General features: G+C 42.8%; 1 protein-coding gene across 17 annotated transcripts in view; it reads right to left on the reverse strand.

Moving 5' to 3' along the window:
• PLCB4 (phospholipase C beta 4) overlaps nucleotides 1–20,640 on the reverse strand; it is a 326,044-nt gene extending 305,404 nt beyond the window's left edge. For 5 of the 17 annotated variants that reach the window (XM_073339639.2, XM_078852358.1, XM_073339649.2 and 2 more), the window contains exon 1: nucleotides 20,292–20,635. The gene's annotated coding sequence lies outside the window, so the exon portion shown is untranslated. Of the gene's footprint in view, nucleotides 1–5,962; nucleotides 6,050–19,066; nucleotides 19,894–20,135; nucleotides 20,242–20,291 lie in introns of those variants that run through there. The other 12 variants (XM_073339640.2, XM_073339646.2, XM_073339643.2 and 9 more) reach the window with 10 other exon arrangements.
• Between the last annotated feature and the right edge of the window lie 494 nt (nucleotides 20,641–21,134).

Raw genomic sequence — 21,134 nt, forward strand, 5'->3', positions numbered from 1 at the left:
TCACTAAATATTGACAATGTGTTCTTCCAGTAGAAGAAAACAAAAGTTGTTTTACTTTAAAAAAAAAAATAACAGATCCAACTTCTCTGCTTACCCCAATGCACCTTTATATTGATCTCACTATTGCACAATCACACACGGAAGACTAACCCAGTTTCTACAGTTGTTTCTAGGGACAAGTGAAATCAGCTCACAGCACAGAATAATTAAGTCACTACTCAGAACATGCTGCTGTTGGGAAAACGATGCAAGACATAACAACAATATCTTAATACATAAACGGATCCTTCCAACAGTTTGTAAGATACATGATGGATATTTTTACTCTGCATCTAGAGATTCTGGGCCAAATTCAACTCAGTTACACCAGATAAATCCACCAAAGTCACCTGCATTACTCCAGACTTAATGTATATAACATAGCAGAATTTGGCCCAAAATTCCTATCGTCAGTCATTTATAGCCTTTCTGGGGGAAAATTACCTTTGGGTCTGAAATTTCTATGTTCCATTTCAGCCCATGCCTGACATGTTGGAAAGTTTACTGGGAAAAAAAATGCAGCTTCTGTTTCTTTGTACAAATAGGAATAAAATGTATCTTTCACCAGTTTAGTATTTTTCAGAAGCTTGTTTCTGCTCAGAAACTCCAGTGGCCTTTTTAGTGAAATGGTAAACTCCTTGGGACAAGGACTTCGAACCAGATTCAAGACTCGCTTGCACTCATGGAAATGCTGAGCGACCACTGATTTCAGCCAGCGTAGCCAATGGCCAGAACAGACCACAGCTGCTGCTGCAAATTTATCCTCACTCCACCACTGGTTGGAAAGTCAGTGCAGATACAGACTTGACCTAAGTAAGGTTCTCACTTCTCTCATGCCATAAAGAAAAATAAAATACGGAGGGACAAATAAGTTGACCCTATATATCTGGCTACATACCAAGCTCTTCAAAGGTGGTCACTAACTATGTGTTCCTCATTTTCTAGGTGCCTGACTTGAGACCCTAGGGTCTGCGTTGCAGAAGTACTGAGCACCCACAGCTTATAACTGAACTCAATGGGAGCTGGACTTTGAACACACATAGGGCTACAGATGCCTAAACACGCCGTAAAATTGTGTCCTAGGCATCTCAGTGTAGGCACTCAGAATTAGTGAAAACTTCTGACCTAAATCTGTCTGTGCCCTCAGCTCCCCACCTGCAAAATGTGGAGTTGTGAAGTTAAATTAATTCATGTTTGTGAAGCACTCAGGTATCAGAGTACTACAAAAAAAGCCCATGAGAAAATTCATGTTCTGTCTTCAGAGGAGGGTGTGAATAGTGTGTACTAAAGAAGGCACGAGGCAACACACTGAACAATTATTTATTTGAATTATTTACTATTATTTATTTGAAGACAGAGCACACACTGTGCCTCACTAAATATATTTCTCTCTCAATCTTACACAACACATAGCATTGCATAGCTGAAGTATGAGGGTTCCCATGCCTAGACAGCCAGTAGCCCATCTATGGCTCTGGAAACAAACAGCCAACCATTGCTAACTGGAAATCATGACCAGAGCCATTCAATTTAAGCCTCCTGACAGCAGCCTATCCATCTCAGAACCTCTGGAGCTTGAATTATGAAAGGAGGCTGACTTAGTGGGCCTTGCAAATGGACCCCATGGCACACTGCAAATCTAATCCCATGATTGCACAGTGCAGCACTGAGTACTGGGCCCAGTATTTGTGGAAAAGCATGTGCGATTCTTCCGGAAATGAAAGGCTGGACCCATAGCAGACAGGAAGAGGGGGGTTACATCCTGGTCACTTAAAGCTACAAAGGACCTAATCCAGTTGGCCTAGCATTCTTTACAGATTTCAGAGTAACAGCCGTGTTAGTCTGTAATCGCAAAAAGAAAAGGAGTACTTGTGGCACCTTAGAGACTAACCAATTTATTTGAGCATAAGCTTTCGTGAGCTACAGCTCACTTCATCGGATGCATACTGGGGAAACTGCAGAAGACATTATATACACAGAGACCATGAAACAATACCTCCTCCCACCCCACTCTCCTGCTGGTAATAGCTTATCTAAAGTGATCACTCTCCTTACAATGTGTATGATGATGGGCTATTACCAGCAGGAGAGTGAGTTTGTAGGGGTGGGGGGGGAGGCGGAGGGTGAGAAAACCTGGATTTGTGCTGGAAATGGCCCAACTTGATTATCATACACATTGTAAGGAGAGTGGTCACTTTAGATAAGCTATTACCAGCAGGAGAGTGGGGTGGGAGGAGGTATTGTTTCATGGTCTCTGTGTATATAGTATCTTCTGCAGTTTCAACAGTATGCATCCGATGAAGTGAGCTGTAGCTCACGAAAGCTTATGCTCAAATAAATTGGTTAGTCTCTAAGGTGCCACAAGTACTCCTTTTCTTTCTGGGTGAAATGTAATTGCCTGTGATATACAGGAGGTCAGATTAGATAACCTAATAATCCCTTCTAGCCCTAAAATCTATGAATCTACACAACCTTGCAGCCCTGTATACAGGATCTGGATCAAGTAATATCACAGTCAGATATTTTCCCATTTAACTGAGTATCAGTCATATGACACAGTGTAGATGACAAATGACATAATGGTTGAAGTTACTCTGCACGACAAGTCCTTGTTTTACATTTCCTTGTCCAGACTGTAGCTTTCTACCTCAGCAGCACCAGTTTAAGAGCGGCTACTCTAAACTGACATCAAAAAAAGTGAATTTTGTCTGTTTTTGCCCAAAGGAATACAGTGATGGAATCAATAGAAAACTCCACTTTCATAAACCATCTATGGCCGTACAAAGGACATATGTGCTCAGGCACATTGTGTGAAGTAAGCAAACTGCCTTACCAGTAAAAAAAAAATTTATAGCCTGTGGGTATTGCCATTTGGACAGCTTGGCACCGATCTTGCAATTAACATAACACGCACACACACCCACACACACCATGCTTGCTGCACATTTCTCAGAACAGGATCAGGGTGCATACAACCAATTTGAAAAACAAAAGCTACTCTGGATATCTATATAGAATGGGTTTTGGACTGATTGCATGACACATCCAGATTAGTTCCACAGGAAAAAGGGTTTTTAATGGCTCTCCAGATGGGCTGGAATTTTAGGATTATTCTTACTGAAAAGGAGACTGACTGCAATGACAGTGATTGCATCTTTTTTAATGACGTTTATAAGCAAAACATTACTGTCTAAGGGATTTTTAATATTTTTCTGAAATAAATGGATTCCTGTTATCACTCAAAATATAATAGTTTAAAGCAGGCAATAAATAAGATCCTCTTTTGTGTAAAAGAAACAAAACTGTAATACCACAAACTCTGATCCTAATACACTTTCAACATACCTCAGAAATACAGGCTAACAGTTTATTTCTAAAATTTCCCAAAGACATATATTCAGACAATTAAATGTAAATAAAGGTAAAAATAATGAATAAGATAAAGGCTCTTTTGTCTTGAGGCATAACTACTATAGGAATGCACTATTCTCTCTACTTTTCCTTATATTCCAGCCATATGTCAAATTACTTTTCTTACACATTGTACTAAAGCTATACAGATAGGCACCAACTAGTACAAGAGTAGATAAAATATTCTATCTACATTTTCTAAAGCCAAATTTAAAAAAAAACACATTGGTTATTTTTATAGAGTTTCTTTGTAGTAGTTCTTTAGAACAAAAATAATCCTAAAAAACGCAATTCAAAAATCTGTGAAATTAGTCACTGAAAAAAGAAAGTTAGGTAACAATCCAAGGCTTCACTTATGAGCACTACAAACAATCCCAGCTCATTTAAGTGCAAACACTTTAGTTCTGCTTTGGCCAATGAAATTCAATATTTTTATGAAAAACAACAACACAGCCAAGAGTGAAGTTAGGGTGACCCATAATGCATTTGAAGCAGACAGTCACTTAGGGTCAAATCCTTACCCTAGTGCCCAGCCTGACTGGTCAGGTCAGGTGTTGGGGAGATGTGGACAGGCTAGGCACTAGGGTAAGGGATAGGATAGGAAAGGAAAGAATCCTCCCTCCAGGATTCATGGCCATTCTGCATAGGGCTACTTCAGCCTACTGGCCAGCCGCAGTCCAGTGCAGGAGTGGCCTGAGAAGGAGCCTGAGAAGGAGCCAGAATTTACCAATGTACATTGCCAAAAAGCCACAGTAATACGTCAGCAGCCCCATATCAACTCCTCTACCCTGCTCCCAGCGCCTCCCACCCACCAGCAGCCTCACCAATCAGTGCCTCCCCATCCCTCCCCGCACCTCCTGATCAGCTGTTTCGTGGCGTGCAGAAGGCTTGGGCGTGGGGAGGGGGGAGCGAGGGCACGGCAGGCTCAGGGGAGGGCGCAGGAAGGGGTGGAGGGGGGCAGGGCCTGTGGCAGAGCCAGGGGTTGAGCGGTGAGCATCCCCTGGCACATTGGGAAGTTGGCACCGGTAGCTCCAGCCCCCGGAGTCGGTGCCTTTACAAGGAGCCGCATCTTAACCTCTGAAGAGCCGCACGTGGCTCCGGAGCCCCAGGTTGGCCACCCCTGGTCCAGTGGAACCACACCAGGTCCACAGCACAAGGCTGCTCCACAGCGACTGAAGTGGGGAGCTGGATCCGGCCTTTGCTGCAGGAAGTTTCAGGCACTAAAATAAAGTGCAGTAACTATAGAGTCTCCCAAGAAAACTCAGCATGTACAGGGTAATCTTTATCTTTATCACCACTCAGTAGTTCTGTTTGGGATGCTCCTGTATTCCAAAGACTGAATGTTCATCTCGGTTCATACTTCAAAATGTAGGCCAGCAGCAATTCTAAAGTGGCATGTTCTGATCTAAACTTTCCATTACCCCTACCTTCTGTATACTACTGACAGTGAAAGAGAAGGATTAAGCAGAATTATTTTTCCCTTTTAATGTTTAATGGGACTACTACATGACATCAATCATACAGCACACACAGCCCTGTATAGAGTCACACTGAACAGAACACCATTATGGAATACCTCTGCTTTTCTGTACCCTAATATAATGGGCAGTACACATATGACCATTTTAGGCATTTTCATACAAAGAACCTTTAATACTGGTGAACATCTTCAAAGGTAACAGACAAATTCATGCAGCTTTCACTCTTTTTAAAATTATCTTTGCTAATTCTAAAGCTACTTGAGCTTATCGGGCTTCCTCCCTTCTGGCCCCTCTTTCCCTCTTATCAGATCACACAGTGGTGAATTTATAATCATTTTCATGCCAGCAGAATATTACAGCACAGAATTATCACTTCACTGTAGGATCCCAGAGGAACTGGTGAAAGGAAGTTTTATTGAAACAAATATTTTCAACAACAGCAAAGGGAACACAGTAAAAATTAGTTTAATATATGTGTGTTGCTTCCATCCCAACCCCCCCACCCAACCACACCCCCGACAATGAAGGATTGATTTCATATGAGTCTGACACTAAGTGACATTACTTTATAATGTCCATTGCCAGACATAGCTGCCAGAAGTTTTTACTGAAATGGATTCGACACAAAGTTGAAATTAAATAACAACTGGATTAAACCAAACTAATTTTCTTTTCTTTCCATACACAGTTTAAGAGAACACGTCTTTTTTTAACCCAGAATGTATATCCAGTTCCAAGTAAACACATTTTGCTCTAGTCAGCAGTCTGACATGCAAAAAAGCAATTCTTACCATGAATAAACCATGCAAATGTATTCCAGAATAATTTTATCATATTACAATTGCTATTTCTGAGCCTGACAGTCATCAACCTGCTAAAAGTGCCATTACTGTGAACTAGCAATATGGATAGTTCAAGGTAAGTAATAAACAATGTTCCTATATTATTGCTGGGTTAAATTCACAGAAAGAATCTTAAAGTATATTAAATATTTAACATGGTATTTTAATATTAAACTCTAAGCACAACACCTTTTTTAAAAAACTCTGAAGCTATTCCGTGTATGAAATCTTCAGGTCAGGTCTATCCGGCCGGATTTTGTCACTGTCTGCTGATCCCTATAAATGAACAAAGCACGAGCCATCAGTTTAATTTCTTATTTGTTCAGCAAACAGAACTGGGTGTTACCCATCTGTGCAGCACATCCTCACTGTGCAAACACACTGGGCTTGATCCTAAAGACATCATTCAAACAAAATTCTTTTTTAAGTTAGCCTGATCCAGTCAGTTTCCAGCCAACAGCTAGCCCTGTACGTAGGGATACATTTAAAGGGAGGCCACCAACTTACAAATATAACATTTCTGGCTGAAAATTGTTCACATGTACTATGGAATCCAAAGGCCTGGCAGCTGGTCTGCTCTGACTGCTCCTTATTACTCTTCTGATTGTCTCACTGTTCCCTTTTGCTCCCTTTGTCCACCAGGAGTATGTACACTTGTTGCCTTATCCTACCCTTAAGACTGTAAGATCTTTGAGGCAAGGAGTACCTATGCGTCTTCAGTGCCTAGCAAAATGGGACTTTAATTCTTGACTGGAGCTTCTAGGCATTGTAACAATACAAATAAATAATAATGTTTTAAATAGCACAGAACCTTACTGTAACTGAAAGGGCTTTGAGGGGACATTTTTTCCCTAGTTTGTTTACTTTATCTAACTGCATTTTGTGCCCATCAGTTGTTCTGTTTCCCCTGTGTAGTTATTTAATCAGTATCCAGCATTTTTGTGGGTCTTTAACACAACAGGGAAGAGAACAACCATTCCTAAAAAGTACAAAAATGTGACTATGAAGCAACCAAAATTGGCAGGGGGATTCAGTGGCAGGTTCAGTATTGGAGGGTATTTTAAGTCGTTGTTCAAACAGACCTGATTTCGTACTGACATTGTCCCTTTAAGCATGTGCTGCTGATTCGAACGGTCTCATTCCTGTTGCCAAACACAGAATGAATGTGCTCCTGAGTTATGTTCCAACTTGAAAGTTTACAAAGGGAATCCTCAGAGCTAGAACTAACACTGAGTGAAGCACTTTTACATTTGTGCCAGAAGCCCAGGGTCACAAAACATTTGACGGCTCTATAAATGCGATATCCCAGACTATATTTCCAAAGCCCAAAGATAATGTAACTCTGCTATTACTGGACCATAAGTCAAACCAAAATTGGGTTGGTTTCCTAATGAAGGAAACCTGTAGGGGCCTTTAGTAGCATGTGAAATGTAAGTTCAACTAGTTTAGGCAATGCCTTGTCCCATAAATTATGCTGCACTCCTGATAGTTTGCCCAGATGTGGTATTGTTCATATCACTGAGCTTGTACTATTTTAATTTGCATATCATAGTTAAGAAAAAATTGAACAGGATTCCTTTCACTTTGCTAACATACATGGTCATAAACTCCTGTAACCCATATGGTGCTGAAAAGGAAGTCCCAGATACCTGGAATTTCAAGACACCTAATTGTTCAGTTCATGCTGAGAGCTGCTTATCTTTAGAAGTTTCAGCTTGCTGATCAGAACAATACAAGTACTCTTCGCCTTTAACTTGCACAGAATATGTGGTATCCGTCCTAAGCTTCAAAGCAATGTATTTATTACCTCTATTGCAGTAGTACCTAAAGACAAACAGAAAAAAAAAGAGCAAGGTCCCTGTTGTCTAGATGATGTGTAATAAATAACACAAAGATAGTACTTGCCCCAGAGATCTTACAGTTCAGAATATGGAATGAGAATCCTCAAGGCTGATTCCAACCTGCGTAGCATTCCTAAATTCTGATGTTTACATTGTGCCTGTGCTTTAGCAAATATTTGTAGAGCTATGCTGCAAGTATGTGCATCCATTTCCTTGGTCACTTCACCTTTAAGAAGACTGCTGTGCATCACATCATATGTAGCACAAACAGCCTTCATTTCCACCACGGTCAAGACAGATGAATCGGTCAAAAGTTGGGACGTTAATATAAAGAGACTATCTTTTTGGCTAGAACATGGCTTTTTTTTGAAACGGTGTTTAACCTAAGCCAGCTGTAGCCAAAGGTGCAAATCCCTATTTGGAACATAAAGGAATCAGCCAAGATGAGCAGCAATTTCTGCAATGTGCAGTAGATCTGAGAAAAGAACTGGATGCTACAATTGTTAAAACACTATCGAACAGGATATAAAACTGTTATTAAGCCGAGCTCCTAAACTGAAAGTGTCACAAATCATTACATTCTCTAAGCAAGATAGCTACTACCACAATCCATATGATGAACTATAGTTACTTTGAGCTATATTTTGCCCTATAGATCTTTGAAATTTGAAGTTAAGGATTTTCAAGAAATGACATCAGCCTCGGTATTTAAAGTTAGGATTGATAAATCTAGTATCTTCTTCCCATCCTTAAAAAATAAAATGCTTCTCTCGATGCATAACCTGTGCATCTATGATAGCCATTCACAAGATCTGGGATATCGTTTGGCTGAAAATGGTTGCTTTTAGCAAATACGCAGGTTACCTCTTTGCTACTGTCAGAAATGGGTGGATCTTGATCTAACTCAGTAAATATAAATTACATTTGACTTTAGCAGGAATAATGTGAGACACAGAGCCAATATGGAGCTGTCAAAAATACAGAACACCGCTTTCAGCAAGACACAAGTTCTGAAGGCAAAATGAAGCATTTCCTCTGAACAGCCTAAAGACTTCTCTCATCAGGTCTCACAAGCTCAGAAAGGTTTGCCTTGGTCAATTCTTGAGCGTGGAGCCCCCATAGGGGAACAAAAGTTGCTGATGATTTCTTCAATAGATGGTACTTTCCTTCTGAGCCATTCCTGAACCAATGCCCTGCTAGGGTGTTAGTGTCATGGTGTTGTTTGGAGGCACTGCCTTTCAGAGGAGATGCAAGAAAAACGTCCTTGCCTCTTGTCCTCATTAAATATCGCATGGCACTTTTTGCTAGAGTCAGGTTGGTTTTCCTTCCTCATGTCTAACTTTGAGGTAGGTAATTAAGTATCCTCTACTTTTTCTATTGAATACAGTTCCCTTTTTTCATTCTCTGACGTTCTTCTGCAGCGCTGCTGTGCATCATTAATCAGCTGCTAAGTTATCAGCAGCACTTATTATACAGATATAAAATAGTACATACATACAGTAGCCTCATTCACATGAGGCTGTCAAAACAATTTACAGACAAGCATTAACCAAGCCTCACCAAAATCTGAAGAGGTAAGTGTCGTTATACTCATTTTACAGATGGGAAGCCTGAGGCACAGCGAGACTCACTGATTTGTCCAAATTCACACAGGACCATACTGTGGCCTGGCTAGCAGAGCAACATAAGCAGAGGTAGCAGCAGCTAAGTAGAGACAGGCTCCACAGAGCCACCTCACCCTGGCACAAGCGAGCAAGAGGGGATGGAATCGGGCAGGGAATGGATGGAAACTTGGCTCTACCTCCAACATGCCAGGAGGCATTGCTTCACTGGCACATCGGGCAGCATACACTGCCCTGGGTATAAACATGGGTGCAGTATACGCTGCCCTGGGTATAAACATGCTCCCTCCCAGAGCAGCAGATAAACCAGATCACAATGTCCTTCCCCAGATACTCCACGTACCGTGCCATACTATGCAGCCCATTACCCCGGGCTGATTGTTATCTCACAATCTAGTCCAGAATGAGTTAGTAGAAGAGTCGGGAATAGGAAACAAGCCCGAAGTGCATAAAGTTAGAAATCCAAAAAACAAAAATAAAAACCCACAGAGGCAGCCAAAATTCATGTGCACATTTGAAAGCTTGGGGCTAAATGATGATGTTTGACAGAAGTGCCGATTCAGAAATCCACCCCCCAGCGTGATACCAATAAACATAAATCAAAGGGCAGAATCTCATAGAAGTTCCATTCTTCTTAGAGCAGGCATTCCACGGTGTAAAGTTGTTCATGTCAGGGCCAAATTATGCCCTCAGCATTGGGCTACATACTAGAGCACCGGCTGAGGTTACGTGGGTATAACAGAATGTAGAATGGTTTCAGAGTAACAGCCATGTTAGTCTGTCTTTGCAAAAAGAAAAGGAGTACTTGTGGCACCTTAGAGACTAACCAATTTATTTGAGCATGAGCTTTCGTGAGCTACAGCTCACTTCATCGGATGTAGAATACGCTAATTGATATTGTTGATCATATAGAACCAAATGTTACCATTAAAACAGTGCTTTATTCATGAAAAAGGTGCTACATATCAACTGGACTTTTAGGTTGCTCAGTTCAGCAAAATATGTTCTGCCTCCTGTACAACAAACTTGATTTAAGTCCTACAATATAAAAAAGCAGTGATAGGGGCTGGGAGATTTGGTCCACCTTCCAGTTGCCTTTAAGGAATGATTCATTTAAATGATTTTTTAAATATTAATTGACAATTGATTTCCTTTCTTTAACATTTGTAATGCACTTCTTAAAAACGAAAGAATCAATTATTTTCACTCCACCTGCTTGACAGGTTTTCCAAACATCTGGGGGGGGGAAAAACACTAAGGTACATTAGCCACTGGTATTCCAGTTTTATGGATTACAAAAGTTACGCAGTTTTAGAATAGAAATATCACCATGTAAACTCTTCCTTTTTTGGAATGAAAAATATGTTAAAAGTTTTGTGAATCCTGGTATTATTATGCTTTGCCTAACACACACCAAAGGCCTACACTGGTTAGCAAAAACGGATCTCTCATATTCAGATAATTTTCGCCCCTTCCTACATTAAGAAATCGGTTCTACAGCTTTTCATCAGAAACTGTGTGAACCAATCCCTTTGTTGCCCCCAATTACCTGTTTAAAATATTTGAATTCCTCATGAAGGTTATTTATGGTATTTAAATTGCTGCTAAGAGAAATAAGTTATCTTTTTTAAACATCAAACTTTAATAAGAAAATGGAAATAGAAAATAACCCAAAAACTGAGGTTAAAGAAATGCCAAGGTAATTTTGCATGACTCAAAATCTTTATTACATTTTGTTCTATTAAAATGATTTTCACAAAGAAAACAACCCCATTATGAAGAACAGAGTATTAATGAAAGTTTCTCTGCAAGTTCATATAGAATATTCCCAAACTAAATTAAAATGGGAGTCAGCCAACATTTAAACCAGCAATATCATCCCCCGTGTACCTGTCATTGCTGCCTTTGAATATGAAAAACAAATTTTCCAGGTTTCCGTTGCCTGTCCCTACAATACATAGTACTAGAGTCACTGAAGATTAGTCACTAAAATGAATCATTTCAAACTATTAATTTAAAGCTACCAGAGTTCTCATGATTTTAGTAAACCAGACAAGCCCACCAATGATTTCCATTTACAAGACATCCCAAAAATGAGATAATTTTGTAATTTTCATAATATCCAGTGCTTTATTATGAGTAGAAGTGGGCTGATAGGGAACAGAAATGAAAATGTAATGACACTCTAAGATTTCAGGGAACCCCAGGCTACTCACTAGGAAAAGCACAACTAAAGCACAAAAGCACAAAACAGTGTGCATCATTCCTGCCAGTAACAAGGTTTCACCTGTTATTAACTTAATCTAATTCATACGAAGTCAAAACTACTCACACACATATTTTCTCAAAACATGTGTTTCAAAATACAGCAAGAATTGCCATTTAAAAAATACACATGCTTACATGGCAAAGAGCCATTGCAAATATCAACTTTTATTTTGCTTTGTAGATTCCCACATTTATAAATGAAGCCCTGCTCTTACACAACCAACTGTTGTTGCCTGTAGGAGGAAAGGTGGTAGGCACCTACCCACAGAAAAAACTGTCACGACAAAGCTCTGAAATCACCATTTACCAGAAAAAGCAGAATTAAAAAAAAAACGAATCAAGCTCTGAAATCACCACTTATCTCTGAAAGGCAGGGGAAAAAAATCCACGACTGAGTAAACCAACCTGGTGGAATGTCAGCATTGTCAGTTAACAACTCATATTCTGAAGCCGCAGGTCAGGAGAAGGCAAGGCATACGAAATGGAGAAGCATCAGTGAAATGGAAATCAGTTGTCTTAACGTGTACACTGCGATAAAAAAAACCCTGGCACCAAGTCTCAGAGCCCCAGTCAGCTGACTTGGGCTCGGACTATGGGTCTAAAAATTGCAGTGTAGACATTTGGGCTTGGGCTGGAGCTCGGACCCTCAGACCCTTCACCTCCCCATGCCGCAGCTCTTTTATCACTGTATAGACTGAAGACCCTCAGCAGCAAGATATAGGACTTCCAAACCTATCTAGGCTCCAGAAAGTTACTTTTGGGGGCTTCAATTCCTTAGTACAGGCTTCTTCTGTAAAGAAACACAGCTTCTTCTAAATGAACTTACCGCTTATACAAGATGCCAGACTACCAGCAATGCAAACTTAGATCTTCTGCTTTAGCTGTATAGTGCATACAATATGGGCAGCACAATGTAAGTTTCCCAAAGTTCAGAGGCAGGAGGAAATGGTAGCAGAGATACCTTTAGAGGCAAGAATGATCTGCAGGTCTCTGTCACTCTTTCTGTGCCACTGCTGAAAACAGTTTGATCTCATCTACACAAGCAGCTGAACTATTATCAATCCTAGATCAGGAAGGTCAGGGACGGTCTCTTATTTGATGTAATGGAGCCAAAAGCTCCGGCAGCAGTAGAGAAATGTGGGGTGCTAACCCACAGCACATCTATACAACAACTTGTGCCAACACACAGAAGTTCCCCCCAGTGCGGCACCACCATTTGAATCAGACTGGTTCAAAGTTAACCACCCCATGTGCTTCTCCTCTTCGCCAGTCTCCACCAGCACAATGCCAGTGTGGAGGCAGATAGCTTCCATAACAGTTCCAAATATGCAAATACTCCTCCCTTTGCCTGGCTAGGTTAGCAGCCCGCATTCCACTGCGGCGGTCTGCTCTTAGCCAGAAACCATTTACGCGTTCAGCAATCCTCGCACCAACCGTGGCGCTTAGTTGCATGCTGTTTGCACAGTAAATAACTTCTTCTACTCTTTGCAAATTAATCTGATTCTATCACCAGCATGTCTCAGAGGAAGCCATTTTACGAGCACATTGCCAGCTCGCCCAAGGCAGATGTGCAGGCTCTGATATCTGTATGGGGATACAAGGGTTCCAGGACCAGCTGAATTCAGTCACATGCAAAACTCTAGTGTATGACCAGGTGACAAAGAGACCAGCTGACAGTGGTGCAATGACAGGCAGTATCCAGGGCCAAGAGAGAGTAAAGGGGGCTAGAATTCCTGTGTGTAAGGGCCCAGGACAACAGCAATCAGTCCAGCTCAGAAAATTTGCCCCTTTTAGGATGAACCGGAACAAACCCTCAAGACTCACCCCTCTTCCCTGCCTGAGGCACCATGCATTGCGCTAGTGAGAGACAGAGAGGATGCGGCAGAGAAAACCAGTGGGATGAGGAGCCGGACTCAGAGATGCCAGACATATCGCCAGCTTCCCTGGATCTGCAGACAGAAGCTGAGCTCAGTTGGAGGTGGAGAAAGCAGGAGAGGAGTGACCCCTTTGTAGCAAGAACGCCGGGTTTTTATTGTAAAATGCATTGGCAGGGGCTGATTTGGCAGCTGAGAGAAGAGCTTCCTGGGTTCTAATAGCCACCAGCATGAGTGGGAAAGTGTCCACCTCTGCCCCAGCTCTTCCACCTTATCACCACAAAAAGCAACTGCCAAGGCTCCTCACTAGCCTGCCCTCTTTGGATCCCTATTATTCTTCAGCATCACATTCCCCTCCCCACCAAAAAAGTACTCATAATTTTCAACTTCAGGGCAGAAGCGCACCACACCATATGAACAGACTCAAAATGGCAGACATGCTTGGGGGGTGGACGGGGGCAAAGGTTTCCAAGGCTTACACAGCACCTGCAACGTACACACATATGGGAGATCTTTCCTGCAAGAAATTACATACTGAGCACTAAGGCCAAAGTATTTACATTAGCTTGCATCTATCAGCTCATATGCCAAGCTGCAGCACCTAATTTGCAGGCTGCTCTGATATACCTGCTATCAAATTTCATCCTTTCTGTCCTGTCATTTAACGCATGAAAAACATTCCTAGGCATACTTTCCTAGCCAAGTGATGCACAAGTAACACAGGTCATGAAATAGGCTGAAATAATTACACTGACTGTTTCTTGCTGCTCTCAGACAGTTCTCTACATCCATCAGAGAGGCCAATTAATCTTAGCCCTCAGCACCAATCCTCTAGAGTTCTATCTGAAATAAAAGCTCCCATCCAGCAGTCCTCCTACTGTCTTGCAATCAACTTTTGGGGCAACATACATTTCCCTCCACCATCAGAGAGGATCACACAGCCTCTCCTTTCATGGATCTGATCCCCCGCTATCCTTTGTGCAAAAACAGCCCTACTGCAAGTTTCTGTCTTTTCCCCCCTACTCTCTCAAAACAGCTTTTCTTTCCTGGATGGGACCCTCCACAGAGGTGTTTTTAAGGGTCCCGTTTTAGTGATTACCTCATGGTTCCTCTTCCTTCCTCCCATTATGGAATTAATTTTTACATGTATTGTGAGTAAATTGTAATATGTCCTCACCATCTCTGGTCTAAGAGAAAAAATGACTCGCAAGACGGCACTGGAATTCTAAACTGGAACAAAAATTGTTACTTTTATTGTACTTCATGTATTTCAAGGGATGGACAGGCTATTGCTATGGTTAGAAACTCTTTCATTTCTTGTTTTTCACTTTGGTGGCCACTGCAGCATACAGATGTCCTAAAGTAGACATGGGGGCAGGTGTACGGGATCCAGAGCATGGAAAATCTTACTGAGCTAAGCAAAAGAAGAGGAGGGAAGACCTGTCCCTGGACATATATTCAGAGTCACTCTTCATATCTCTGCACATGTGCAAATTCAAGATGGAAAAGAAGAGGTTTGAGAGACAGAGCATATTCAAGCAGGCAAAAGGTAATCACACAGGACTATCTCCAGAAAGAGAAATAGGAATGGAAAACCAACAAGGAGCTTTTTAGTGAATGCCTAAGGGAAAATGTCACCCGCATTCTCTTCATTTATCCCAGTCTCTCCTGCCCAGAATTCCTTCATTGGACTGCCCCTTATTCTCCTTCTTCACAATCATTCCAGTGTTTACACGACTGTGGAAAAGAGAACTGGAACACAAATGAGAGGCTTTATATATATATGTAAAGGAATCCCCTGATTCACCAATGATTTGCATACATTTTGGTGAGGAAATACTTGGAGGAAGGAACTGATGCGGAATGAGTATTTAAGAGCAGACTGTTTGATATTCAAATTGTGCATAGGCTTCCTTTTCCAGAAATGTATTTATTAAACACACATACACAAAAGAGAGGTCAGGCTGACAGCAGTGCTTATGCACGTTAATGACGAATACAAAGCAGTTGGTCCAGCAAAAGATACTACTTCACCCACCTTGTCTCACTAATACATACACTAAAAAGAGAGAGAGCGCGCGCATGGGTGTGTGCATATAAATATATTTTGATATACACATGCATGTGCGTATACTCAGACACATACATATGCATAAAAATAACAAGAGTATAATCCCACCACCAAATGGTCAGAAAAAAGTATTTCTTATCAGCTGCTGGTCTATCAATACATCAACTAACAGGGAACTATGCAGGTTACTCAGCTTCTACAAGGGTCATCAGTCTGCACAGGGAGCAGATTTCCTTCCCATGGTTTGGTGCTGCAAACACTGAGGGTTAGCTCACCACAGAGGTATTAAAAAGATCCCAGTCCCAAACACTATCCTCACATACTGCACAAAAAGGCTTCTTCAGCGGTTGGAGCTGGGCGCAGGACTATTGCAGCAAAAACTCCATCAGGCACTGATTTCAGTCTTGGGCTCTCTACGAGAAGACCGAAGGGCAGATCACCCTCCATCTTGCCTCAGGTGCCTAGCAACTGTTTTTCTAAAGCTCCAGAAGACACCGTTCTTGCTGGGCAAAGAGTGAGACCAGGCCTCCATTTTGAGAAAACACAAAAAAGAAATGGCACCAAACTATCCTAGTTTAGGGTTTGGTACTGCCACTCACCCCTCTAGTAGCGCTACACCTTCCATATAAAATAGATTAGGAAGTATTACACCCACTTTTGCCAGTGGGTGTCATGGAATCTCTTGTGTGTCTCCCTTTTTGGGTGATTAAAAAAAACCGGGCTTTCCGTACGGTCTCTTTTTTTGGAAGGGGTAAGAGGAAAGGGGAGCAGCTGATGCTGTGTATGCTGTTCTGGTTATGGAGTTTAAGATTTATCAGAAAGAAAGGCTTCCCAGCATTTCCCAAAGAAAGTCAAGTTCTGGATTCCTCTCACCTCCTCAAAGTTCTCTGATAGACAGATGCCCTCAACTGAAATTATCTCATCCCCATTCTCATGCACGCGTCACTCTGGGCTTTGCAATCGGCATTGGTCCCAAAGGAACACAGCTGTCTCTGTGGCTTGTCGATGATGATGGGGTCTCTGACATAGCTGGGACACGATCCATCAGTTGTTCTAAGATTAGGCTCAAAGACCTAGAATGGCAGTGGATAAAGGACTGGAAGCCAGTGCAGGGACAGGAGCACTGGCTTGATGTGCTCACGGCAGCATAAGCCATGAAGAAGACAGACAGCCACATCTTGTGCCAGCTGAAACCTGTGCTTATCCCCAAGGAAGGGGTGGTGTTTCCTAGCAAGCTGGACATGAAGGTGACACTTTTGGTTTTTGATGCTACCTGCTCATCCAAGTTCAGTAATGAGTCAAAGAGGACCCAAGACTTTCCACCACTTTGAATGACGGCTGGAAACCTTCAAAAGAAAGAAAGGGTCAGAGGACTGGCTAGCTCTTCTTAGGGCTACCCCCCGCCAACCAGCATGACTCAGATCTTGCCTAGATTGAATTTGAGCCAGCTGCTCTTCGTCCAGGAGCTGATCTTTTGTAAGTATTGTGACATCTTATTAGTGCCAGTGGTTGCAATAGTGGAGAAAGAGATATGCAGCCAGCTGTCATCAACAGACAGTTGGCAGCAGAGCCCATAACCTCTCACTCTCGCTGCAAGTGGTCACAGTGGTACAATCCACCCTTTAATCTGAGGGTGGAATTGAGCCTTTACTATTGATTAGCCCAATCAGAAATGTTGTTTTGTGCAATTTTTGATAATGGTTACTACTGACAATCAACCAGTTTGAAGCATCCTGTAATTGGATGACTTAGGAAATTTGATTTCCACCACATTTTCCAACAATTCCCAGAATACTGTAGGACAGATGCTTAAAAATATGGAGGAAGCCAAAGTCTTCCTAAAACAAATGAGGTATTGTTTCTCTTAGACAGACACTCATTCGTAAAATGGTTGGCTTCATCTTTAGCACAGCATCCACTTCAGTTTCAACAACAAAACATTTAAACTAAAATTATCAGAATTAGTTATTCTGCAAATGACGACCAAGAATGGAATATAATTCATACGGTAAAACCACAAATGAAAATGAATCATAAAGCTACAAGACTACAAAAAACGTCAAGCTAACATAAAGGAAATATTGAAACAAAGTGAATAATCATGAGAATAATGGAAATTATACCGACAAGAGTTTGAAATAGAGGGTATTTAAATCTGATTTTAAAATAAAGTCATCACTTCCTACAAAAGCAGTACCAAATATTTAAGGTACATTAAACCAGAAACTGTTCTAATATTTTTGTTATGAATAAGTACAGTGCAAATGGATTTGACAGACTCATAGTAGAGCTCTAAGTGCACGACATTACTGGAACAAATGGCCAAAGTCAGCAACAGAAGTCAGCAGTGTACATCAGGTCAAAAGAACTGGTCATTTATTTAAAAAAGATGGAAGCAGAAGGGTACAGCTAGCGACTGGATTTTGGATGGTATATAACAATGAGATACACAGCAAATAGGTTTGTCTTTCCTGCATTTGTAAGGGAAGCCGATATGGAATTTCTCTCTTTACCCTTTCTTCTGTCTTTATCTCTTTTCCCTTTAGGTGCTTTCCTCTCTGTTCACAAAAAAAAGAGCAAAATATAGCTTACAGAATACATTATGTGTTTTATTTTTAAATTCACTGCATAAGAAATTCTGTTTTAGAACAAAGCTCTTGTGTGTGGGCGTACACCTATAAAATAAAAGGCATTGTTACTCCACCAGATATGAATCCATACCCAGTGATCAAATCAGACCTTAAAATTCTGTTTTGACAGCTACTTGAAGAGTTATATTTTCACCAGAGGTTTGACTTTTAGATGAATACTAGGTGTTTAGTCATCAAAAGAAGACTCAAACCTGATTATTTGCAGGCAGAGTGAAATTAGCAGTTGTGAAAAAGTTTCCATGCCTGAAATGCATACTATTTTATATTCCCTGATCATTTTGTTCCTTCCTAGAATTAGATGGCCATACCTAAAATCTCACTGTAGATGGCAATTAATCTTACCCGTGACATACTATTTTGGAATTTATTTTAATTACATTATTAAATTATCACTAACAGAAAGGAATGAGTCTGTTTCCAATTAATATTTATAAACTGCCTCTGTATGATACAAAAATGCGCAGTCCTATGTAATAGCAACCCTTCTGCTGTGTAAGGGCCTAGGTAGGTACCTGTGACCTGGAAGAAAACTGTGAATACAATAAATGTTATACTTTTAGAAGTTAATTTACAGAAAACCTCTTCAAATAAATAATATTCCTTGTCCCGGGAAAACACTTAATACACTACTCAAATAAGCTTTACATAATATGATTTTCTATGCGTAATGACACCATTCATTCTATTCTTTTGTATAATTAGGGTCTGTTTTATTTTTCTGTATAATTGACAATAACTCAGATTATTCATCATAAAGTCCTATAATTTTACACTTTCAAAGGGAAGTTCAGAGAGTAGTAAGCAACATTATACTATTAAGCAAACATACTGCACACATTATTTACAAAAACAAAGGAAAGTCATCTACACTGTAAATCATTTAGCATATCCTCTGCTGATTGTTTTTAAAGTTGTACCCCCCACCTACCCCCACCACACACATCTCTGCATGCAGCATAAACCTACCTCTGAGAGAAAGATTTTTTTTTCCAGGTATTTTCCAGAATTACTCTCTTTGGAAAAATATTACTTGAGATATCCATTAGTCTCTCCTGTTCTTACTGTATACCAGCATAGCATCATTTTTAGAAGAACCATATTTGCATTTTATTTTCAGAGATAAAATTATGACTAAGGTTGGATAACAATAATTGACAAGGATAAACAGGATTAAGTAACAGGTGTCTGACTGTACATAATTCAAAAGTCAAATACATACAGTATTGCTGGCAAAATGGCAACCGTAGTCAACATCTTGGTTTAAAAGTTATATTATAAAAATATTATGTTGATACATTTATGTAAATTAGACTTGACATGTTTTACACACACAGAGCTAATGCATGCATACACACATATATTCACACAGGTATTCTATTTAATAATAGTCCTGCTCTCGCTCTCTCTCTCTCTCTGTATTAAAGAACATAAAAAAAAACCCCTTCAGAGGTAGGATCCCATTGTTCAAAACAAAGTTACTCTCAGCTAAAAGAGACACATTGGTCACACACCACACTGCATTGACACAATCCGGATACCCCTGAAAAAACTACAGTGATCGGCTCAGCTGGCAATAAGGATGAGGAGAAGAAGAATTTAATTTAGAACAAAAATCTGGTCTTGTGTGCAGCAAGTGGAAGGATCGGTTCGAGCTGCGAGTTTGGGCTTGCAAAGATGCACTAATCCTGCCTACTTTGCACGGCCAGCCAGAACCCCAAGGTTATGGCCCGTGGGAAAGGACCAGAACTCATGTCAGGATCACTGAAGCAAGGGCTTTCTCCACCGCAACAAGCCTGGAAGAGCAAAATAGAAATGAACAGTCGTGCCCCCCTACCCCCTTCTCCAATCACACGCATTCACTCGGAGCCTAGGCACAGCGGTGGAGGGGCACCTTGCGAGGCGGGGACAAGGCGAACGCTCCCGTCGCTGCGACGGGCCGCCGCACCGGTACACAGAGAGACCGGGGAGGGGGGGGCAGGCACCCCCACGCATCCCCCCGCAGCGCGGGGCAGCGCCGGAGCCGGCTTCCCCCTACCTGTCCCCTTGGCTTCCCGCTGCCGCTCCGGGCTGCTCACCAGGAAACGCATCTACCGCTTGCGCCGCATCCTCCGCCCCCCGCGCCGCCTTTGCCCGTGCACGGAGCTCCCCGAGCAAGCCCCACTCCCCGCAGAGAAGCCCCCCATCGCCTTACATCAGCTGCAGCCGGGAGGGTTCCGGAGGAGGAGGAGGGCAGCAGCCCCGGCCGGCCAGCCCGCCCCCTGTGCACAGGATGTGCTGGGGCTGAGCCGCGAAGGGGGCGGGCGGGCGGCTTCCGCGCCCCGTGGCTCCTGATTTTGCACCCCCTCCCCGGGCCTCCCCCCGCTGCTCCAGGCAGGCGCGAGACGCCAGGTCCCGGGAGCGGGGGCGCGCGCGCGGGGCTGGAGCGCGGCACTGGCCTGGCGGCGGCTCGTCCCCCCCCCCGCCCCCCGGGGGCTGGGGCCTCCTCGCGCCGCGCCGCGCGCACACACGGCCGGCGGGCCCGGGTCAGTCCCCGCAGTGTGTGTGTGTGTGTGTGTGTGTGGGAAGGGGGGGGGGCGCTCCGCCGCGCCGGGCTCTCTCCTGGGAGGACCCGGGCCCGGCCCGGCCGGCGCATGAGGCGCGCAGGGGCAGCGGCAGCCCCGGGAGGCGTGGAGGGGGGGGGGGGGTCTGCGCGCGGGCGCAGCGTGGGAGCCGAGCCGGGCCGGGCCAGCAGGGGCGCCCGGGCCGCAGGGCGGCGCGCGCGGGCCGGTTCCCCCCAGGCGGCGGGAGCGCCCCTCCCGGCAGGTGCCCGCGTGAGGGCATGAGCCCAGCGGCGTGTGGCCCGTAGGCGTGCGCGCATGTGGACGGCCGGGATCGGTGCATGTGTGCAACCCAGCGTGTTGGCCGGGCATTCATGCGTGGTTACACGTGAACAGGGCGTGAGTGTGTGTGGCTATTTTCCTGGGCGGGAGCGGCTTGGGAGGATTAGATTTGTATCTGTAAACACTGGTTTTTCCCTGGTCGTACTCACGCTGAT

This window comes from Lepidochelys kempii, chromosome 3 (genome assembly GCF_965140285.1).
Source record: "Lepidochelys kempii isolate rLepKem1 chromosome 3, rLepKem1.hap1, whole genome shotgun sequence".
Classification (NCBI taxonomy): domain Eukaryota; kingdom Metazoa; phylum Chordata; order Testudines; family Cheloniidae; genus Lepidochelys; species Lepidochelys kempii.